This window comes from Tympanuchus pallidicinctus, unplaced genomic scaffold, assembly GCF_026119805.1.
Source record: "Tympanuchus pallidicinctus isolate F22 unplaced genomic scaffold, pur_lepc_1.0 scaffold18, whole genome shotgun sequence".
Classification (NCBI taxonomy): Eukaryota; Metazoa; Chordata; class Aves; order Galliformes; family Phasianidae; genus Tympanuchus; species Tympanuchus pallidicinctus.
The window spans coordinates 13,491,101-13,515,100 of NW_026294699.1; the positions used below are offsets into that span (position 1 = coordinate 13,491,101).

The window sequence follows — 24,000 nt, forward strand, 5'->3', positions numbered from 1 at the left end:
TTTATGCTAATGGCTGTTTGAATATAAGCTGAACTATTAACCAAGGATGAGTGGAACCAATGTGCCAGCATTGCTATAGAAATGTAATGGAAAGGATGGTCTGCGATTTGCAGAGGGCCTCGTTTCTATGGAGTGGGCTGGGGGAACAAAAGCTCCCTTGGACAGATGGGAGGGATGTCAGTTTGGGTGGGAGGGCTGTGAAGGGAGGGGTGCTCAGAAGAAGCACGTGTGGATCAAATAAAGCTCAAGGAAGGGGCAGAGCTGAGCTGCCAGTAGTGACATGGGAGATATCCCCAGGCTGGGGTACATGGTGTGAGATCACCAGCTTGTGCTGAGACTGCAGTCAGTGACCAAGGAGCAGATGCTCCCAAGATCTTGTAGATCTTTAAAGAGGAGAACTATCACTGTGTTTTAGGCAGGTCAGCCTTTTCCTGGTTCTATGCCTTGCTGAAGGCAGCGCAGTGAGGACAGGGAATCTGCTCCAGTGGCCCAGGAAATGTGCTGGGTGGTGGAAAGAAGTACTGAGGGTAGGGATGGCATGAGAACAAGCTGAGGAAATGCCAGCTGGCTGCCAGAGTGTTTTTCCAAACAACAAAGCTGGTAAATCATGAAATCCCCATTACTTGAATCGTTTAAATGTAAATACTGGACAGAAGCACTTAAGGAAGTATCACAGAGTAGATTCCTGCTTTGGCAAGATGGGATGACTGAGTCAGTCTGTCCAGCTTTTCCTTCTTGGAGGAGATGACTGAAATAAGGGTCGGGCTGTAAGTGTTAGCTGCCATCCTGGTGCCTTGCCTCCCTCCCTCCCCTCTCAGAGGAAAGAGCCAAGGTGCAGGCTGGAGCCTGCGTTAGGCTGAAGGCAGGCTGGAAGAGGGGAAGGAGAGGAATGTTAGGAATGGCAAACTGATGGATCTCCTCAGGTGTGCCATTGTAGCTTCATGTTTCCTTTATCTACGTGAAAGTTAGGGGAGAAGGTGTTTCCTCTGCTCTGATCATAGGGTACCCCAAGTTGGAATGGAAGGGACCCATAAAGATCATCGAGTCCAACACAGATTTCAGACCAGGTATCAAGCCATCAGAGGAGCAGATCTGCTCCTTGTAGAAGAGTACCCACCTCTGCTCCCCACAGACTGGCTATAAGCTGTCAATTTAACCTGGTTTTTGGTTTGGAAATGAAGCTGTGAGTTCTCTGATGTGATTGCCAGAGACTGGGAAAGTACTGGAGTTCTCAGAGCCATCAATTCTCCACTGGAAGCAAAGTTAGATTGGGCTCCGTGGGCTCACACTTAAAACCAGCAGTGCCTTGTCAGAGAATAAATCAGTGCTTGGAATTTACGAGCAGGTAGTGCATTATAAACCCTGGAGCAGATGATTAAGGGCATTGTCCATAATATAATGCTGCTGATATTTAAAGAAAAATGTAAATAAATCCTTAATTGTGGTTTTCATCCTTTTTGAGGCTTCTCTGGCAGAACCACAAACAATAGCAGTATATAGTTGCTTGGGAGTTAAGCTGCTTGATTAGCTAATCTCATCTGAGTCATAATGATAAACTGGATCGTAGGCATTCTGTGCTTTATTAATGTTAGTATGGCACTGCTTCAAGGTCAGAATTTTTATTCCTTTAACTTTATAAAAATGCATGCTTGAAAGAAACTGTAGTTCCCTTGTATTATACATTGCAGGAAATACCAATATTTGTTGTTTAGAAGCATGAAGTACACAACACATCATACAGCTGTGGCTGAAATTCCTCCATTATTGATTTGGGCCTGATTACTGATACACTGAACCTTGGTTTATTATTTTTTTTTCATTCAGAGCCCAGTCTCCTCATCCTGTTTTGCACGTGGAGCAATGTACCCTTTGACATATGGAATGATGTGCAAATAGCTCTTGGAAAAAGAGAGGATAGATGAAGTCAGGCTGTGAAGGATCGCATCCAGCAGCAGTGAGTGCCTCCATAGGGATGAGGGGTTTGGCCGGGTGGGCTCACCAGCAGAGAAGGTTGGGAACAGCTTAAAATTGCAAGCTTCTGTTTCCCTATGTGTCCTGTCAGTGCCATACATATGCACAGCCCTTAATGAGGTTTCCATTATTGCTACTTAATATGCAAGTTGTTTTAGAGCAAGTGAAACCCGCCATGGTAATGAACACTTAAGCAAAACACATTTTTCTTCACTGGCCCATTACTATCTAGAGAGAGCTAATATCTGGTAAATGATTTTTCTCCCAAAGATAATGCCCAACTAAGCTGTTAATGCCTCCTCCCATGCAAAAGTGATGTCAGGTCCTCTAAAAATAGGAGTTTGGCTTTGGGAGTCATGTATCTAAAAACAGAACACGAAGTCTTGTAACCGTTCTTCTTGCCTTCGAGAGATGGCAGGGTCACGCTTTTGAGCTTTTCTCCAAAGTCATCAGAGCTCAACAGTCACTTCTTGTTTTGCTTTGCTTGTTGTGAAGGTTGAAATTCTCAGTTAATTAAATGCTTTCAGTAGGTGAGGCTCTCAGAAAGGTGCCAAGAACAACAGGCCTCCTTGTGGCTGCCAACCGGTGGCGGCTCAGTGAGACAGCAGCACCCTGAGGATGCTTTGCCCGATGCTTTGGGCAGAGGATTTCCCTTACAAGCTGCAGTCACTTTGTTCTTGTTTTTGAAGCAGATCCTCTCTGCCCATCTCTGAGTGATAGCCACTCGCCTCTGCAGGGCTAAACCTGGTTGTCCTTTGAGCTCAGCTATAGGGAGATGCTGGCCCTGGCAGCAGCGTGGTTTGGCCACAGTAGAATTTAGCAAAAAACCTTTCTGAATGCAGAGGATTAAACGCTCCTTTCTCCTGCCCAATTTATTTGCTAGCCTTTCTGTTTTGAAGAGCAGTGATGCTGCAGATGGACGCCCTGAAAGGCAGAGGGGAAACTCAGCTTGGGAACTGTAAGAGTATGTCATATTTCCCTTCAGACTTTAATGAATTGCATAGAGTTCTCAAAAATCATGGAAAAATTGAGTAAATTAGACCCTTTCTGCTTTGTGTTCTGATTTCTGGGCCTATAGTACAATCATAAAGCCTAGAAAATTGCTGTTAATAGGAATTAAAGAGCAGGGCTAGCTGAGATCCCCATGTTATTGCATGCTCCTTCAGCTGAGGCTTGCTATGAAAAATCAGAAGACTCAAGATAGAAAAGGTGTGAGCCAGCACTACCGTCCCCATGAAGTCCTGTACTCCTTTGGAGGAGGTAACTGTGCTTTTAAAATTACTCCATTACAAAATCAGTGCAAAGGATCAGATGGAATAAATGGAAAGGCGTTGTGCGATGGCTGAGATTGATGGCTGCAGGGTGCTGACTCAGTTCTGTGCGTGCCCCATCACGCTGCTCTCTGCAGGGCTCTGGGGAGGCTTGCTGTGTGTCCTGGCTTCCTTTGGAGAGCTGGCACCATTGCTGTTTCCTGGACAGGGGAGATGCGGAGGGGGTAGCACAGCATCTGGGAGATGAAACCTGTGTATGATCACAGAGCACAAAATGGTAGTTTCCTTCCCTTGATGAAGGAAAAGCCCAGTTTCCATCTTCATCCGGCCCAGGTGACATTTGTGAAGTTAGTTAAACTTGTGTTTGGACTGCAGAGTGATACTTAGCCTGTCAGATCCTATTGATTTCCACACATCAACATTTTGCGGCGATGTTGTTAAGTATATGACGGCAGTTCAAACTGCGCTTCCCCAGGCTTTCTGCTCTGTTTGATCTGTGAATGATTTACAAACTCTGCTGCTTTCTGAGCTCGCTGTTAGGTGCTGGGCCGTGCAGTTATTTGGAAATGGGAGTGATTGGAGCCAATCATTGACAGCACACGAAGTGCTCGGATGCGGGGAGGATGTTCTGAGGCACGGAGGACAAATGAGTGACAAATGAGTGCTGAGACACCAGTAAAGCATGGCTTCTGAGCCCAAATTGTACCTGTCCTCCAGGTGATTTATTATTTTGCGGAGTGTTTTTCTTTGTAGCTTTGGTGGTTACCACCATCCCTAAGCAGGAAGAAAATGCAAAGGGAAGGATGGGTGCTGAGACAGCTCTGCTAGCCAGGCAAGCCTCTGCCTCCTCCTGGGTTCCCTGGCTGATTTTTCCCATAATTACTATTGGTGTTTTGATGAGGAACGTGGAGTGAATTTTGATGGCTGTCAATGAAACCGAAGTGCTGTGAACTCCCTGTAGTATAGGACTGAAATACAAGCTTGGCTATTTGACTAATTAGGCTCTCAAAGCCGACAGTTGGAGGGAAATTTAACCAAAGTGCCTGAGGCTGCTCCATATTGACACTTCATGTCTTGTTCGTCCCTGAGTCACAGACTCACAGAATGGCCAGGGTTGGAAGGGACCTCAAGGACCATGAATCTCCAACCCCCTGCCATATGCAGGGCCACCAACCTCCCCATTTAAATCTAGACCAGGCTGCCCAGGGCCCCATCCAACCTGGCCTTCAACACCTCCAAGGATGGGGCATCCGCAGCCTCTCTGGGCAGCTGTTCCAGCACCTCACAGTAAAGAACTTCCCCCTCACATCCAACTGAAATCTTCCCTCCCTCAACTTCAAACCATTTCCCCTTGTCCTGCTGTTATCTACCCCTAATGTTTTCATTAGAGTCATAGAATCATTAAATTGTTTGAGTTGGAAGGGACCTTTAAAAGCCATCTGTCCCATGCTTTGCAATGGGCAGGGAGCCCACAGCTCCCTTGCGTGCTCAGATCCCATCTCGTGACCATGGGTGTCTGCAGGGATGGGGCACCCTATGCCACTGCCTCACTGCCCTTATTGTCTTTCTTATACCCAGCCTGAATCTGCCCTCCTAGTTTGAAACTATTTCTTGTCCTGTCACAACCTGCCCATTGTTTGGAGGAATGTTGGTACAAAGTGTGCAGTTCTGAGGGACTCTGCTGTGTGCTTGTTTCGAATGTATCCAAAACAAAGCATGGAGGAGGTAAGGTGGATTTGGTTTTGGACTTGAAGTGCTGGACATGTCAAGGGAGCAGCTGTAAGTGCCCTGGTGGGAGATGGAAGTATGTTGGTATGCTTTAGGTTTTAAAAGGTTTTGAAAACAGAACGTGCTTAGTTTTCCTTTCACAGTTACTGGTTGTAATGGAGCAGTTCAATACAGCGTGGAGTAAAACCAAAAAGCAGAAAGCCTTGCCCCAGAAAAGGCATCCCATGGCAGGATACATCTGTGGCCTGTAGGTCGCAGCAGAGAGTATGCTTTTCATTAGGAGACACCACTGCGTCCTTTGTGTTGCCAAGTTGGAGTTCCCCAGTGAGATAAGTCAACATGTATGTGGTCTTATTGCCAAAAATAAAAATGAATAACCCAAGCACCGCATCCTTGCCCTTGCTGGCCAGATGACCGGCCGATGGATGTTGTTTCTTCTGGTTTTTGCTCTGTGGGTGTGAGCTGTGGGGAGAGGTTCAAGGCACGTGGAGGCAGCCCAGTGCCTTCCCATGGGCTGCTGTTGTGCCTTCCTCCTGGGCACCTCAGCTGAGACTCCAGGGCTTTGCTCAGCACCTCTTTGCAGAGTCAGTCCCACCAAAAATGGTGGGAAGGATGGAGATGTACCCTGGGGACCTGTGGGAAATCCAGGTTCTAGAGGTCCTGTTCCATTAGCTCAATCAAAATTCTCCATTTTCTTTAATGTGCTTTGGATCTGGTCCAGCGTTTACGTAAATGCTGTTTTTTCCATGCAATTGTCTGCTAAGCTCAAGTATCATGTAGCAATGGAGGAATGCAGAAAACATGACTGTGTGCAGTGCTGTGGTGAGAAACTGCCCCACGTTCATAGGGTCCCATCATGTGCTACAGGAGTGAGAAGCCTCAGCAGATGGTGGTGATGTAACTTTCTGGAGGTAAAGGCTGCAAGAAATGACCACTTCATACATCAATTTGATTCATTGATTACTCACAAAACATTACGTATAGGCAAGGAAAAGAATACAAAACAAAATTGTATGGACATCTTGATGACAGAGTGTTCTGGTTTGCACCAGGAAACGCTGAGAACAGCCCAGTACTCTGTAAAGTTTGTCGTAAGCATGTAAAAATATATGAATGCCAATGGAAATTATTGACCAAACAATCTCCTTTTTGGTGGGAAATATGTTTTATCAATACTTGTACTGACCTGCTTGAAATACTCAAGGCAGAATGGGAAAAACAGGCAGAACTCCGAACAATTTAAAGCGTATTTAGAACTGGCTGGAAACCAGAAGTCATCCTGCAGTTTTATTTACAGAAAAAGCAGTCTGTTTCTTCAGGGATTCGATTCACAGAATCACAGAATTGTAGGGGTTGGAAGGGACCTCCAGAGATCGAGTCCAACCCCCCTGCCAAAGCAGGTTCCCTAAAGCAGGTCGCACAGGTCGGCATCCAGGCAGGTCTTGAACATCTCCAGAGAAGGAGACTCCACCACCTCCCTGGGCAGCCTGTTCCAGTGGTTTAAGGTCAGGAGGGACCATGAGAACATCTACTTTGATGTTTTGTTTAATGAAGGCCAGCTACCCCTATACTTTATCTGAAGATGTATGTATAGTTCTTTTTTTCTTTAAGAAAAGTAACCTGCATTTAGTTTTGTCGTCTTATCTGCTTAAAACTGCAGAATCAACCATTCCCTCAATAGATCGTGCAAGCAGTTTATATCTTTTTCTATTAAATTGCATGCATAATTGCTCACTCAAAATTGTTTGGCTTCTCATTTAGGACCTTGGTGCAAGTTCTGCTTTGCTGCACTTGATGAACGGTCCCTTTGATACCCACTGCTTTCTTTTGCACGCACAGGCCAGTATTAAATCACCTTTCCATTGTTTTGCTGCTTAATTAAACGGATTAAACTCCGCAAATAATATATAAGATATTTTACTGAATTGTTTCAAGCTTTACCCACACAAATCTTCAGCAGCCTTAAGAAATGCAGGTGATAAAACACAACAGGTGCTGTGTGCTGAGATAAAATCTCCCCCTGGTTCTATTCTTTTCATGGGCTGAAGGATCAAATTTGCTTTAGGGAAAGAAAAATTAAAAAAAGAAAAAAGAAAAAAAAAACTTGCATTCAGTTTATTCAAGAGCTTAATTCTGTCCTGACTCACAGCTTTCCATGTAGTCCTCCTTGCAGTCCTATGTTCCTCTCTGGCAGCTCTGAATCTGTTTGCCTGCACTAAACAGGCACTAGTGCCCAGAACCCCCTGGTAACACACTTTGCTCTCCATGATTAACTTCTTACTTTCTGCTATTGACTCCTGCGTGTTCAGATCCCAGTCTGAGCAGTGCGTGGCACACCATGGCCTCGTGTTGCAAGCAGTGTTCCTTCAGCAGATGCTTCACATTATCATGCAATCAGTATGCAGTGTTCTGACTCACCAAACTCCACCTGCGTTGTATCTTTGCTGTTATCTTCATCCACCAAACTTGTAATCGCATCAAAGAATGAAATTAGATTTATATGATAGGCCTGTTTTCCATAAACTGTGATTACTGGTGTTAATTATATTGCTATACTTTATTATTTTAATTAATTGTTTTTATTAGTTGAAGTTTGTATCAGCTTTGCATTGCTTTGCTCAACACTGTGCTGGCCAGCTGGCTCACAGTTACCTTTATCATCTCTGTTCTACTTCTGGCTCTTGGCTCCATGTTAGCAGTCATTCAGTGCTTTGGATACCCTTGTTTTGGTGCATTCATTGCAAAGCTAACTTCAGCAGCTGGATCTCTGAGCTCAGCTCCTTGACATCACTTGTTCTGACATCACTTGTGTTGTTCCATGAGCTTCTGCTTCAGCTCCAGCACTTTGCTGTGAAGGACTGGAGGACTCTTCCATCACAGCAGGATTTCCTTTGCATCAGGGCTGTGTTTGTGTTAAATTGGCAGAAATTCTCACCTTCTGGCTTCACTGTTGTGATTGTTTTAGTTCTACTTCTTATGTATGGATAAAATCTGATTCAGCCCCCTGATCATCTCAGTGATCCTCCTCTGGACCCGCTCTAAGAGCTCCATGTCCTTCCTGAACTGGAGTCAGGGGTTTTGGAACTTGATCCTTGAGGTTCCTTCCACCCAGAGACATTCTGTGATGGGAGCAACCTGCCATCCAAAGCATCAGGACAGTGGTATCCATATCCAGCACGTCAGCAATGCCCACCTCCAGAAGTCTCTCTCCTGTATAGATTTGAGTAGTGCTGCCATAGCCAGCAGATTGCTGGGATCTACCACATATGCAGCTTGGGGTAGTGTTACTCCACGGTGTTGACCACCTTGGCCTAAAAGTGAACCAATTTCTTTATAAATCGTTGGATGTTTTGATGGAGTGATCTCAGTACAACACATACTCTGGTTTATATGACAAAGGGAGGAAGAAAAGCGTGATGAAAAAGCACTGTTTGGATCCACCTCCCAGACATGATGGAAAAGAAATAAAATACAAAAATGTCCAGATTGTACCACAGATCTATGTCTCTTTCCTCTTGGAAATTCAGATGACATAGTGGTAGATTTGTGAATGTGATCCGAATCGTTCCTTTGGGTGAGGAGTGCTGCTAGCAAGGCAAGAAATTAGGCCCAGGTCTAAAAATCCCCACCTTGGGAGTAAGAAGCAGTGGGTGGAGCTGCTGCTAATGAGGTTATGGATCCCTTGATGCCCATTGTTCCACGCAAACCTAAACAGGACAATGTTGTGTGTAAGCAGTGGTTGCTCTGACTTGGGCTGCAGTTGTGTGTTTTAAATCAGGCTAGCAAATACCAAAATCTTGGTGGGAAATTTGAGATTCAAGGTGTGTGCACTAAAGGTGCCTGCAAACACATCTCTCATTGCCCATGTTTGTATTTTCATAGGTTAATTCACACAATTGATGATGGTAAGCATGTCTTCATTATGCTGTAATTATTTTACTCACATCTATTGCTATCATAATGGTATTCTCACAGTCTTAAATTCCTACTGCAGACAAGAGCTATAGAAACGTCTTTCTAGCATGAGCTCAGGAATGGCTGGAAGAAGCTGCTGCTAAAGAGAGCTTGAGATCTGCACAGCTGTTCTTATTTCCAGCTGTTTTTTGTATGTTCACTGGGTGGAGCAGATGTTGATAGCTGTTCCCTTATAAAATATGTAATACTGTACTTTATGACCTAATATATTTTCCAGTCCTGGAGCCTGATCCAGAGTCCACTTAGCTCTCTGAGCAGGCTTCCAACAGCACTAGTGGAGCTCTATCAAATTCTTAATGAACCAATGCAAGCGAGAGGTAATTTAGGGCCATTATCTTTGTGGGGTTGCATATGGTTCGGTGATGCTCTGTCGTTTGCATCCAGAGTGGTCTCCCTGTTGCTCTACTTGCTTTCTCTGGTTATGTTTCAACAGTCTTTGGAGATTTATAGGGAACAGCTCAGGGTCTCTTGCCCTGGCTGAGCTCCGTGCTGCAGCCCTTGGACTCTTCCTTGGCGCACTTCCCTGGAAAAGCCCCAGGCACAGTGATGGTTGGTAATGTCTGATGACATTTGGTGGCACTCCTTCTGTCTCATCAGTCTCGTCATCCTTCTGTGTGTGCACTGTCAACGGCAGCCTCCCAAACCCTAAAGTGGTATTTAAGTTAATTGTCCAAGGTTGTTTGCTTGTGGGTTAGCGTGTCTGTTCTAGCAGCCTTGGAGAAGGGGGAGACAGGGAGAGCACAGCAGAGCTTTATGTTAGGGTATGCATCCTATCTTAGGAACCTAATCGCTGCAGTCGAGTGCAGCCTGAATTTGGGACATGGGAAACATAAAGGCAAAAACATGACTGCTGAAAATGCACCAAGATGGGGAAAACAGCCAGAGGGAAGGGAAGGTTCCTGCACACGGGACTCAGTGTGCTTGCTGAGACACATCTCTGCGTTCTTAGGATTGCAGAAAATCTGGCTTAAAAAATAGGATCTGCTCTTTATTGCCAGGGACTGCTCGTGTTTGGTGCCACTTCTGTGCCTGAGCACTTGAACAGATCCTGCTTTGTCTCTGCTGCGGAAGATGAGGTCGCAATAGCATTTTCCTACTTTGGATGTGATTCAAAAAGACCACGGCAAGTTCAAAGCTAGCATCAGTGTGCCAAGTACGTCTATATATCTTGCAGGTTTGACGTGGCTTTGCTGGGGACTTCGGCTATTTCACACCTACTGGATGTTTCAGGGAAACTGCTGTTTCCACTGCTGCAGTTTGTTGGTTTTGCTCTTGTTTGTGCTTGTCCCATTCGATCAAATGAGGCTAATGAGTGAGGGATAGCTGTGCTTCCCAGGGGTTTAAGTGCTTGGAGGCTGTTAGCAGGCATGCTCTGCTGTGGAATACATTGAAGCCTTTTGCTGCAGGGGATCATCCTAAAGGCTGTAAGAAAACAACCACTCAGTATTTTGACAACATCAGCTCACAACTTCTAGTTTGAAGAGTCTTTTCTGATCTCATTGTAGGTCATGGCTGCAAGTTAATTTTTTCCATGTGCTGTCATGATGTAGGACACAATCAGAAAACCAGGGTTCTCCCAGGGTGAGAAATATTTATGCTGAGTAAACAGTTACAGCCCATTTTGTATTTTCTCTCCCAGATTTCCCACGTCCTTTCCCATGCTTTGCTTTGCCCCCTGCCCTCCTCCTTGCTCTCCTGCACGAGCAGCCCAGCCCCATGGCCCTCAGGCTCTGCTCTGCAGACAGCAGCCGGTCTGGGCACGCAGCTTTGGCACTGCCTACAGCTGCAAGCTGGAGTAGGACCTGTACTGCTGCCCCTGCCATTCAGCTTAGGGCTGGTGGATGGCAATGTGGCATCAGCTCTTCTGGCTCCTTACAGACCTGCCCAGTTCCTCCTCATGGCTGCTGGGCCCAGTGTATTGCGGATGCTTCTAAGGGCCGTTGGCTCTGCTGAACTTTGCCCAAACGCTGATAAGATGCGTTCATGTTGACTCGGTCTGGGCTGTGTACACAGATCTTTTGCTGTCTGTCTGCCTGCTTTGGAGCTGGAGGAGTGGCTGCACTTGTGTTGGCATACCCAGGTGATTGGTAAAGCTGTGTTCCCAAACCTAAGCATTGCCCAGAGCAGAGGCCTTGTGCTTTAGACACTGCATAAATGGAGGTAGTGCCTTATTTCAATGAAGCATGCCTTGGATAAGTAGTCTGTAAGTCTGGCTGGCTGTGATGATGAACAGTGTGTGCAGCCCTGGCACTACTGTAGTGAAGCTGCTCTAACGCAGTGTATGTGTGCAGGAGAATGGAAAACCAAAGTGGCATCACCTGAGTTGAAAACTTGGTAATCACAGCTGCAATCTTGGTGTGTTTAATCATCCACCCACAATAAGCCACCAGGCTCATTTCTGTTGTTTTCCTCTAGCTTGCTCTGCAAATTTAAAAACTCCTCGATCAGGAGAGCAGCTGATGTGGGACATGGGAGCAAAAGCACAGAAAAGTGGCTTAATGGTTGTGTCCCTGTGCCTCTGAATCTCACTGCCCCTTTTATGAGCTCTGTGCCTGGAAAGGCAGCTTCTGGAAACCTGAGCTGAGCTTGTTCAGCTTCAAACGCTGCAGGGCACGGAGAAAGAGGAGTTTCCCTTCCTGTATGTGTATGTGCAGGTAGAACTTCATCTGTATCTCAACAGTTGTGCTAAAATGCCACGAGATAAAGACAGTGTGGTATAGATCGTTGTGGCAGAAAAACATTCTGAAATTGTAGAGAAACTGGCAGTTAAGCTTTTACTTGGAGTCTCTTTCTAAACAGACAAGACAGTTAAGCTTCTACTTGGAGTCTCTTTCTAAACTAACCCTATGAAATTGTGTGGCTGCTGTAATGTTGGGGACCTCATGAACTGGATGGGCAGTGAAACAGAGATGTGAAGGATCGTTCTCCCTTTTTAATTTGTAAGCTCATTGTGCTGTGCTGCCAGGAAAGCTTGGTTTCAGTACCATGTTGGAGACTGAGTCTTCTGTTCTTGTGGAGTGACGCAGCTCCACCTAAGTCAACCGCTCTCTGATGCATTGTGTTAATTAAGGATGGCACTGAGCCTCCAACGCCCTGTCAGAGAAAGCAAATGTTCCGTTTCCCTGAAGCAAAACAGTAAATTTATTAACTATTAAAATCTGGGGGGAAAAAATCATGAAGCAAATTAATTTGATGTGCTCTTTACAACAGAGAAAGGGGAATTTTATCACTTTCACCCTACATGTGAAAATGTGGTATGGTTTTACAAGCAATGAAAATGTGACCGACAGTGAGATGGAGACAGTGTGACTCATCCAAAAGAAACAGCAATATGAGAAAATGTAAATATTTGTAACAAGGGAAAATAGCCTGTAAAAGTACCTTACTTTGAGACATATGGATAATATCGCCAAGGATAATAGAGAAAGGGGTGGGGGAGGATGAGTGAAATTCCGCTTATAGGACCTTTGGAATATAAGGTCCTTGGGATAATCTAGTGAAAGAACAGTTTGGTTCTACAAGTTTGAGTTTGGGAAGAATGCAGTTCAGGATCACATGAGCGATGTCTCCTCACATTGGACCCAAACTTTCACTGCCTATTAAGGCAAACTCCCATCACCGCTCAGTGGGCAAATTCTCTTCTCATTTGCATGGGAACGGGAGGGCTGAGAGAGGCTGTGCGTGGGTCACAATGTCAGATTTCCAATCAGATCATCCAAATTAAGAAGTAGTTTGATATACCCAATTTTCCAGCTGGAAACACAACACTTCTGATAGCTGTAATCTCAGCAAGTGATTTCTGACCCAGTATTCATGGGTAAATGTCCTTGCAGCACAGACCTTTCTCCCTTTCTCTCTGCAGTGCCTGTTAGCAGTTTCTGAGACGTGCAGCATTATCGCATCGATGATAGTTTTCTTAGAAAGCAGATCCTCTGGGATTGTTAATTAGAATCTTTGTTGTGAACATCTGAAGCAAACAGCAGCTCATGGGGAAGACTGAAGCAATGCTGAACTGCTCTGCTCACGTTTCATTTCTTGCTTGCTGCTGGAGCTGTGTGACGGGGATGTTTCCAAATACGTCTCAGGCACATGAAAGTTCTTACAAGGAGGGAGCTGAAATATATACAAAAACCTTCTTTGGTAGAAGGAGCGGGGCAAAATGAGCAGCGAAAGATTATATTACTGAAAATCTTCAATTTATTACACGGGCAGTTTTCAGATAGCTGTGTCAAGGTCCTTCGTGTTTATGAAAATAGTCTGCACTCACCTCATAACTGAGAGTCAAGGAGAATCCATCAATTTAATTTTAGCTTTGGCTAGAGAGTCGGACTTCTGAAAGAATGCTAATGATTTTGTCCAGACGTTAACAAATCTGCAGCAAAACCCAGCGTGCAAAAGACAAATGAAGGGACATTTTTGTCCTTCGTTCCCTTTCTGGAGGGAAGATGTCATTAATCCATGCTGCTGGGGCTGGGGATGGACTTCTGAGTGCACAGAGCGAGATTTGAATGTGCGTGCAGTTATAGGCAGTAATCAAAGCAGATTGTTGTCCTCTGGTCCATGTAAGTGGATCAGACCCTTCACCATCACGGAGCAGAAACCACCTGAGGGTGAGGTGGACCCTGAGGGATCCTTGCTTCATCTGCTTTGAGCATCTCCTGCTGGGAACAGCCTGCTGCTCTGGGGCAGCCATGGAGGCTGTAGAAGCTTTCCCGTGGTTGTAAAGTAAGCAGAGCCACTGGCAGTCCTGCAGGAGCAGACACTGCAGCCCAGTACCCACATTACTGTGGGTAGAACCTGAGCATTGCCAGCTCCTGTTGCCTCTGTGGTTGCAGTGTTTGTGTGTGTGGTTGCTCTTTTGGGGTGCCTGGAGGTCAGTATTGTTGGTTTTTTTCTTGTATTTTTCCAGAGGAGTGAATACTGCTGACTGTGAAGCCCAGATTGCAGTTTAGTTCTTTTGTTACCACCTCAGGAGGGGAAATGGAATTGTATAGAACTCGAGTAACTCAGTTTGTGAGCTTTTACTGAGTCCCTCTGTAGGAGCAGTCAGTTCCCAGAACATTAGGAACCAAATACTGGGGTCCATCCCATTGCCACTGGGATGGTGTATGTGGCACACAGAGACTTGTGTCATTCCTCCTCAGGTTAATAGTGAAAGCAGAGCTCTCTATATAATCTATGGCTCATACAGTGTGCAGAGGTACAGGGAAACCTGGACAAGCACAAGGGAGGAAAGCAGTGGCCAGAAGCCCAGGTTTTCTCTATTTTTGTTTCCTTATGAACAGAAATACTCAGCATTCACTGCTCATTCCTGTAGTGTTACACGTCAAGACTGAATGCTGAGTATCTCAAATAGCTCACGTTGTCAGCGTTGTACAGATCACTGATGATTTGCAACCAGACATTTTGGGTGGCATCATTCAGGTGATCCCTGCAAACTGTGCAAGGGATGAATGGAACGAGGCACAGCTAAGCCAGCAAGCCCAGGAATGTGGGAGCAGGGAAAGGAAATTTGTTCTGGAAAACGAACCTGAGGATCTTTGCTACCCCTACATACTGCTTATTTTTAAGCTGGAGTCTTTCTTCTATTCACAAGGGTTATGAGTGTGGAATCTTTTACATAGGAAGCTTTTTCTCGATTCCAGCTTTTCTGTGGAATGTTTTTTCTCTATAGATATGACATATATTCTCCTTCCTGGGCAAAGCACAGTCTGGGGATGAAATCCTTCCAGAATTATCTGATGCAAACACGCAGTTGGATGGGTTCCCACCTCCATTCTCTTTTCTTCTGACTTCCAAAGCTGTGGCAAGGCTCCAGGAAAGAGGTGGAGCACCCTGTAAAAATGCACAGCTACACCCAAACAGCTCCAAATCCAGAGGTGTTGCTTAAGGAGCTTGCTGTGCAAAGGCACCGGAAGAGAGGAAGCAATAAGAAAGGTGAACAAAGTTAAGTTGGTAGACAAAAGTTTCCAAAGCACCGTTCCTTTCCATCTGCATGTTGAGGTGATGGGCCTGCATGGTGAAAGCACTTAAAGCGTGTTTCTTTATAAATAAGTACATAACAGAAAGCTCCCAGGGCAGAGCTCAGCACTCACAGCTCTGTGCTCCACAGGTCCACGTGGATCTGCATGGGAAATGCTGTGAGGTTCTGCCCTCTGGTGATGCCATCACCCATGGGGAAGCACTGCAGTTTGTTCCAGTCCTATGAGCATTCAGGCGAAGAAGAGCTGAGTGTAGGGGTGTTTTCCATCAAAATGCTTTTCCAGTAGAAATTACAGTTTCCTGAGGTGGAGGATTTGGTGTAGTCTTGAAAATTCTTATTGGAAAAACAAAATCACCCTGAGAGTTACAGCACCATGCTAGCTCAATAAATGCTCACCTAATGCTGGCAAGTGGTGCTGTGCCGGGGCGTCACCTCACACCTCATTGTCTTGTGGGAGAGTCACACATCCGAGCACCTGTGAGAAGAAACACACGATTCTTTTTTGGCTGCTTCATGTGAGTGAGAGCTCCCTGCTTGAGCATCTCCAGTAGGTGCTCCAGTACTTTCACACAAATTGTTTAGAATTTATCTGGTTTCCTTATAATTTTTTTTTTTTTTTTTTGGGGGGGGGAGAGGTGTAGGAAAGAAACCCTTATCTGGTGCTGGCTGATGTCACATGAACTCCATCCTGCAGATCAGATCAGCCCCAAACTGTCCTGCGGGTGAACCAGCACTGTCAGCGTGCCAGAGCACACATCTGGCCAGCAGGTTAGTGCTGTGTGGGGAAAGGCACATTGCACTCTGCCTGTAATGTGCAACAAATGCCTTAAAATAAATAAGAAAAGAAAAAAAAACAGAAGAAAATGAAGTATTCTCTATTTCAGAATTAAAGCGTGGGAGGAAAGAAGGGAGAGGAAAAATAAAAAAGGCAAAAATTGTTTTGTTTTTCTTACGGAAGCTATAATCCTACTACATGATGGAAACAAAAAAACAATCAAGCTTACAAGGATTTCTGATGATGGGATAACCCTGGGTTCTTTGTTCTGAATATAAATTGGTACATTATAATATATTCATAAGAGCGGCAGCTGTAGAGTTAGTAGCCAAGAATAAGGAACTCAGCTTCACAAATTGACACCTGATGTGAAAGCTGTCTGAAAGATGTGGTTCTGTGTGTACCCCCAACAGAGGTCAATTTGCATTTGAAGAAAAAAAAAAAAAGAAAAAAATGTGTAGAAACGTGAGCTGCCCCAAAAACTTCTGCTCAAAACTGAGCACTTACACATTTCTCAGTGTTGATGCTTCTTTATGACAGGCCTTTGTAAATTCAGCCAGCCCCACCCCAATGCAGATTAGCTTTTGCTGCTTTCATGCAACAATATGGGGCAGGAAGAAAAACTCTTGCATGTGGGTGGAATTTCTGCCTCTGGTCCCAGAGGGAGCTCTTGGTGAAGTTATTGCCCTGTGCAGCCAATTAGAAGTTGAAACCAGGATTTTACTTCCCCTAGATATGGGTAGATTTGCAGATCTGCTTTCATCCATGCCAGCACATCTGGAGCTGTTCTACCAGCTGCAGTGAGAATGCTGTAACTGCCTCAGTGCTATGGAGTGAACCCAAGGTTCTGATAAATACAATTTTAAGTGATTTAGATTAAACTTCCCTTAATTGATTCTCGCTTATCTTATGCTGATTTGATGCCAGTATAGTTTCAGGGATATACAAACAGAATTTGAAATGACAAAAGTATGCTGGGAGATCAGAATTGAAAGCAAAGAGTAATTTTGCTCTGATGTAAGTAAAGCTGGCTTGAAAATTAATTGTATTAGGTTCTATGTTCTTTCTGCTGTGGCAGCTGAAGATATGAATGTTTTAAACGAGCAAAGGCAATGTCTTAGCAGAAATGAGCCTCAGCAGCTCATTATGGACAGGTGAGGAGAGTGAGCACAGTGCATCTCCTGGCTGTGGGTGGCTGGGTGCAGAAGAGAAATCCTATTAGTGCCCGGTTAGGAGAATGGCTGTGTCATGAATTTAGTGCTTATTAAAGGACCCAGAGAAAGTCCTGGCATAGGGATGCAAATCCATAGGAAATCAGGCCCCTGATTTCTAGTGCTCAGAGAATCACTGGTTTTGTGAAGGTTCTTTCAGATACGAATAATGAGAAACTGCTCGTTTGTATCCCTGAAAATCAAGAATAATCCCAGAGCAAGGAGATGGAGTCACTGGTCTTAGATATACCTACAGCTCCCGTGACCTCAGCATGTGAGTGCTTTCTGTATCTGCGTGGATAGATTATTGCCTGCAAGGCAGGGCGATGCTGATATCCTCACCTTACAGCCTGCACCCAAGACATTGAAGGACTGCAGTCCTGATTCCTAACAAGATTTAAATCTGTACCATCTATTGGTTTTGTTGCAAACAAGCAACTGAAGGTGCTTGGTACTAGGTGGATTCCTCCAGAAAACATGTTGGAGAATGGAATTAGCTGACATGTTTTGCATCCCCTTTGCATGTCTTTAATCACAGAGCTTTCCTCCCTGGCTGGGGAAGGCTGTGGCCCTTCCCCATTGTGTGATAGCCCACAGAGCTGATGTGGAAGGTAAATGGGAAGGGGAGGGAGCAGGAGAGAGATGCCTTTACTTTCACTTTATCATTCTGGGAGGTGATCACATACTGCAGTCATGAGTATGCTGCAAGAGCTGGGTGAATAACAGAAGCCATGGTCTGGTGGCAGTTACTCATTTGCAGTTCTTGCATCAGGGCGTTGTTTCTTTCCTGTGTTTTCAGAGAAAATTCCTCCCGGGGTAGCAATGAAATACTGGTCACAAATCAGCACAGCTCAGAATATATGGGAATCATAAAGTATTGCAAAATAAAGCAAACAATACAAAAGCCCAGTGCTTTCATCGTGCACAGAAAGACCTCCAGAACACCAAGGAACTCTGGAACTGTTTCAGAGACCCAGAAATCCTGCAACTTGGCTGTTTTCTCTCTCCAGGCTTTTCCTTCCTTCTTTCCTCTCTCCTCCCCAGCTGAGCTGTTCAGTAATAGAATCCATTACCTGGAAGCACAGCAGGAGTCTTGGCCTCAGCATAGGAGAGCAGGCTGTAATGAGTATCATACTAAAGGAGAAGGAGTAGGGCGAATCAGCAGCCAAAGAAGATAAGCAGTTTGTGGCATACGATGCAAGTCAGACAAGGTGTCAGTGACGGTGGGGATAAAACAATGTCAGTCACTGCAAATTAATTATTTGCCTATGAAAACAAATCAGAGCAGCACACACACGGCTGTACCAAGTCGTGAGGTTTGGCTGTCACAGGGAAGCGGTCATTTCACACTGCCTGAGGGCATGTGTGCTCCTCTGCTGCAGTGCTGGGAGTGCTGTTGCAGGGCAAGCAGGTTGTTTGAGAGCCCAAATTGCCATTTCCATTATCAGCCCTGATGCCAAGGAGCTGATGAACTCAGCCAGAAGTTTTTGCTTTAGGCTGAAAACGAGTTGACAAGGTCTCAGCACAGGAGCAAGCATAGCCAGTGGGCAATTCTCTTGGTTGTGCTGAGAACAAGGTTTGATTTAATGAATCAAAGGAGGGAAGGCCGTAATTATTCTCTAAGAGAGAAGAACAAACAAAACATTAAAATCTAGGCTCTATCAATCATGTATCAGTATATATGCCCTGTATCAGTAACAGACACACCTGTAGTGCAAGAGAGCTGTTGCTTACAGCAGAGTTTGGGTTCATGCACCAATGGGAAATGTCTGATAACAAGACTTGTGTTGTTGCCCTCAAGTGCATAGCATTCACAGCAGCAATAACTGTCCAGCAGAGAGCTCCCAGTGCTGGGCATTTTGTTCCCACACAGAGTTGTTGTCAGTGATGTATCGCTCACTTGAGCTGCATCAACCTGAGCTGTAGAGCTGCTTGCTGCAGACGAGTTGGCATCCTGGAGTCCTCCCATCACAAAGAACAGAGGTTGCTTGTTTTTCTCCCCTGCCTGCAGAATTATCTTGTGTTGATGCAGTCATTTCCAGCCTGCAAGATCACCTTGCTGGCTTTTGGTCCCCTGGGACTCCCAGGTCTCCTCTGCAGGGCTGTTCTCAGTGAGTTCTTTTCACAGTCTGTATCTGTACCCAGGATCGCATTGACTCAAGTGCAGCTCCTTGCACTTCGCCTCATTAAACCTCATTAGATTCTCATGCATCCACTTTTTGAGAGTGTCCAGGTCCCTCCGGATGGCGTCCCTCCCTTTTATTGTATCAACTGCACCACTCAGCTTGGTGGTGTCAATGAAGATGATGATGGATGAAGATGTTGAAATATTCACATCCCCATGGGTGAAATCTTGGCTAAACTGCATGTTTGGTTAATGCTAAAACCACAAAGAGTGAGTGTCTGATATATCTAATGTTGGGTCCTAAATGAAAATATTAATGTTTTTAAATAGTGTAACCAAATCTCCATCTTAGATGAAATGACAAAGTATTTTGGTGAGTGGTGATTGACCTGAAGTACCATCAAAGGTTTATTTCAGTCACATGTGCAAAATCCCTCTTTTTCCTCCTTCTGAACATAGATATTTTAAGCCTATAAATGAGGAGAAAATCTCTGGAGTGCAAGATATTGCAGATAAAATTTAATCTATAAATGTCTGACTTTAAAGGCACAATCCAAGCTCTCCATTTTATCTTCTTGACAAAGCAAAACAACTCAATTTTGAACTTGCTCACATTGATTTTACATCAGGGAATTCCACCAGTTTCTGGGAAATTATTGATGTAAGCGAGATCAAAATCCATCCTTATCTTTTTTTCCTTCAGAATTCTTTTTCATCTATTGATTATGATTGTGCAATGTGGCTTATTGACTCTGAGCTAATAATGACCAAGAACTATGGGATAAACCAAACCGACTTAATGGGCCACAGCACCAGAATTGATACCTGCAATGACCCAGAAATTAATTAAAGTAATTATTCCCATTTAGCCATCTACCAGAAGGCCTCTAGTGCTGCCATCCACCTGACCACAGTATTTAAGTGCTTGCAAATCCAACCGTTCAGAAATACAAAAGGATCATCCATCTCCTACACCTGTAAGTGGGGTCAACACACTCAGTGTGACCCTAATGGCAGCAGATCTCTGTGCCATGCAGTCAGGATCGAGCCAATTGTATGCAATAGCACTTTCTTCATTTATTGCTTTTTCCTCCTTTTGAGGTCAGATGGTTCACGTTAATGAAACGATGCATTTCTTCTTCGTCACTTAGAGACAATAATAATTTCTTGCAGTGTTTACAAGCCGTGTTTTCAAAATATATTTACAGTGCTTTATTTCCTCGGTGACCAGATCCAGATGTGGAATAAAAGCTGCAGCCCAGCGAGGTTGTGTGCTGAGTGCACTTACAGCTTGTTCTTCCCAAAGCAAAGGGCTACAGGCTCATTGTGTTACAATGATGCCCATTGCTGCCAAACAGAATGCAGGAGCTTGCAGTGCAATCCTGCAGCTACCGAGCCCCAAACCAGATCTGAGATGTGCTGATGGCAGATGCAGCTCTGCCTCCATGGGAGGGGGAAAGTTTGTGCATCCACATCCATGTGCAGTGATAGCGCAGTACTTGGTGGCACTGGCAGTGCACTCAGTGCTCTCCTGATGGCCTCTGGATAACCTGGTTTTCACAGAACTCTTTTTCTGTAATTCCACATGGGGATTTATCTTTGTAAAACAATGAAATGCCCCTGCATAGAGCAGCATGGTGGAAAATGAGACCTGAGGCTCTGACGTGGGATGCACTTGGTGTACCTGGGAACCCTGAGGCTGGAGAGCAAAGTGCTCTCGGGGAGATGGGGGTGCATCTCTTTTCTCTAGCTAACACATTAACCCAATGAAAGTGCACAGTCCATTCCACATTTGCTGCCTCCCCTGCTGCCTTGTTTTCACAATTACTGGACGCAGAGGGAAATAGTTTTGAAGAGATCTGAACATTCCAGGTTCCAGCCCTGAACCTCCCTGTAGAATACCTGGGAGTCTTTGGGATGTTGTCTTAAAGTGCCTGCCCAAAGGGAATCACCATGCTAATGCAAAACTACCATCTGTTATCTCTACTCTGTATGCTGCAGCTGTACTGAGCTACCAAACTCAGCGCTGTTTGGGAACCTCGGGGGACTGCACTTCATTGCCAGGTGATGAAATCCCAGAAAATAAGAGAATTGAAATTAAAACAGGCAACCAGAATGGCATGTGTTGTGGTCACTCCACAGGGGAAGAGCAAAGTCTGGCAATAGTTTCTATTTGGAAATTAAATCCGTTTCAACTGTGAAGTTGATAACAATCATGTGCACAAGGTTACATAAGATGCCATTGGTCTCGTTCACTTTGTCTGCTCTATGGGTTTAGAAGCCTTCATTTGGGGTTAGCAAGGAAGGAGTTAAGTCCTCCTCTTGAGCATGTGAGGGAGCACAGCTGCATGCATGCCCTTAGCACAGAGCAGGGAGTGCTGGGACAGGGACAGCTGCCATTAATTAAGGGATTCCCTTATACACCACAAAATGACTTTTCTTCAGCAGTCCTGCTTGGCTGAACTGTGGTGTGTGGAAGCTGAATTTGGTAAGGATTTAAAGTAGGGAGAAAACTATGCTTCATTTCTTCATCTCCCTTATGAGGGTGGCTGGTATTAAACAAACGAGCGTATGGTGGAAGTTGCCTTTTTGTTGCAGTGCTGTAAACCTCGCTGCCTTGTTTTTGAAGGCCTGCTGATGGTAGGGAGCTGTTTGCTTCTTGTGTCTCTATTAGAAAAGAGAAAAATCAAACAGGGAGAAGATGGATCAGGAGATAAAGACAGGAGGAGAATGGGAGGGAAAGAAAGAAAGAAACATTAATGAAACAGTCTAATAGATCTGAGATCTTAGCAGAAAGCTTTGTTGAAGGGCATCTCCGGATCTCAGTTTTCTGCCCTTCTTTTAGTTGGGTTGCTTTTATTGATGGCTGTAACACAGAGCTACCTGCCCACTTCTGTCCTGCAGGGATGAAGGCTGCTTTCCGATGGCTGCTCTGTGCGTTGGGATCGGGCGGCAGGAGCTGCATGAGGTACGGCTGGGGCTTCCAAACCGATGAGGGGTGGGGAGAAGGGCTTTGTTTTGATTACTGTGTTTGTGCCTTAGAAATACTCTGCTCAGTGTGAATGAAGGATGAGTCATGTTGGGGTTTTTTGTCTCTTGGAAGGAGCAATTGGCTGTATGGGGCTCATTAATTAACAGCGTGCGTATGTAAGGGAGGCTCTTTGTGTGAGGAAGCAGATGCTGGATGTGTCTGGTTAGCCCCACCCTGGGGCAGATGCCTAGGGAATGGGCTGCACTTTGTTCAGCGTGTTGCGGGTTAGCCTGGACGGAGAACGAGAACGATTTGAATTTCAAAAGCCATCCAAAGCCATGCACCAACCTTGCTTTCTCCCCTCCTAACCCCAGGCCTGCCTGGCGTCCAATGCTGAAAACGAGTAGTAGTTGAGTGGCTGGAGGTTTGAAAGCAGCTTGCTGCGGAGGCAGCAGGGGGTGTTGCTTTGCACGGCGGAGTGCAGCCATCGGAGCAGCAGCTCCGTGCTGTTGCACGTGGGTTTGCACAGACGGAGCCACGTGCTGCTCCATCGTGGCGGTCACCGAAGGCTGCTCCTTAAGAGAGGAAGGATAAAAATGCTCTTATATCCCATAATTCGAAAGCGCTGAAACGGATTGCTCAGCAATGCTAAAGGTAGTGAAGTTGCGAATGTTTGTGCTGGGCCAGCCGGGACACGAGGCAGCACGGGGCCGGAGCTGTGCCCGCAGCTGGGATGCTCTGCCCAATCTGACGTTGCTGTGCTGTAAGTCGTGCTGAGTGCTGGTTGTTTCCCAGGTGTGTGGCACGATGCAGGCAGCTCTGTCCCTGGCTGAGTGCAACCTCGGGGGAAGGGCTGCTTCGGGGTGAGTGCTGGGGTGTTAAAAGTAAAGCCTTGATGTGGTTCCACCTTCGAACTGGTCAGAATTCTGCAGTTAACAGACCTGTTTTAATTGTCTTACTCATAATCATGACTCAGATCTGGAACCCAAAGGAGCGGTCGTATTTCTGCTTCTAAATCCTAAGGTGTAATAGCTGAAGATGATTGAAAGGACTTCTCGCTCAAGGCTGATGGGCGTGGGCTAATTAAATCAGTTTTTGCCTTGAAAATCTGTCAGAAAACTTAACCATATAAAAAATGTGTGGTCTTTCAACCTTATTTAAAAAGGAAAAAAACAAACAAAACCGCTTGGGTTGTGTTCAACTTTATTTGGCACTGATGTATTTTAAGCCAATTTCACGTAAGTAATTTTCAGCTTTAAATTTGCCTTTTTAGGAAAAAGATCTATTTACAGCTGTGTTCTGAAACCCTCCTAAGACCAGTTGATGTTCCTGTGGCTGGCAGAGACTCGCATGCTGTGGTCCACGTGTTGCGACCATTAACTAAAATACGAGGAGCTTGCATTTCTGTTCTTGCTGCTTGCTGATGGTGTGTGGGGGTCATAACAGAATTATTTTATGAGAGATGGGCTTGGATGTAACAGGAAAGTGACGAAAGACCGAAGCCAAAAGCAAGTAGAGAGGGGTTGTGACTCGTGGAAGCTGGCTTTGATAAAAGTGCTGTTAATTCACTGTGTGTTAGCAGCACATGCTGCCTCCTGTGCCAAGAGATCTCTTTGTTGCCAGCTTTGCAATGCGTGCTTACTGTATTGGTGTCACTGAATTGTGCTTAATTAGCTGGAACCCGTACTTACATTAAACTCTTGATTCTAAGTGATGGCATATAGAAAGCTGGCTTGAGTGGTTTGCTCCTGATTTACACCGGTGGTAGTGGGTGTAAGCTGAACTCTGCTCTCTTAAGTGATGATGGAAAACATTACTTGCAAGCTCTTGTATCTGAATAACTTCTTCAAGTGAATATGAGTGAGGTGATAAGAGTGGCACTTGGGTCCTACCAGCAGAGGTCATTAAAAACATCTCGTGTCTGTAGGCAACCAAATAATATTTCAGAAGGTGCTCACGTATGTAATAAGCGGGGACCTGTTTGTTGTGA

General features: G+C 45.2%; 1 long non-coding RNA gene across 3 annotated transcripts in view; it reads left to right on the forward strand.

Annotated features, from left to right (window-relative positions):
* LOC128079190 (uncharacterized) overlaps positions 1-24,000 on the forward strand; it is a 152,547-nt gene that overhangs the window by 27,246 nt on the left and 101,301 nt on the right. The window contains exons 1-2 of one of the 3 annotated variants that reach the window (XR_008206014.1): positions 21,315-21,527; positions 21,944-22,007. This is a non-coding gene — a long non-coding RNA (uncharacterized LOC128079190). Of the gene's footprint in view, positions 1-1,824; positions 1,955-21,314; positions 21,528-21,943; positions 22,008-24,000 lie in introns of those variants that run through there. The other 2 variants (XR_008206012.1, XR_008206013.1) reach the window with 2 other exon arrangements.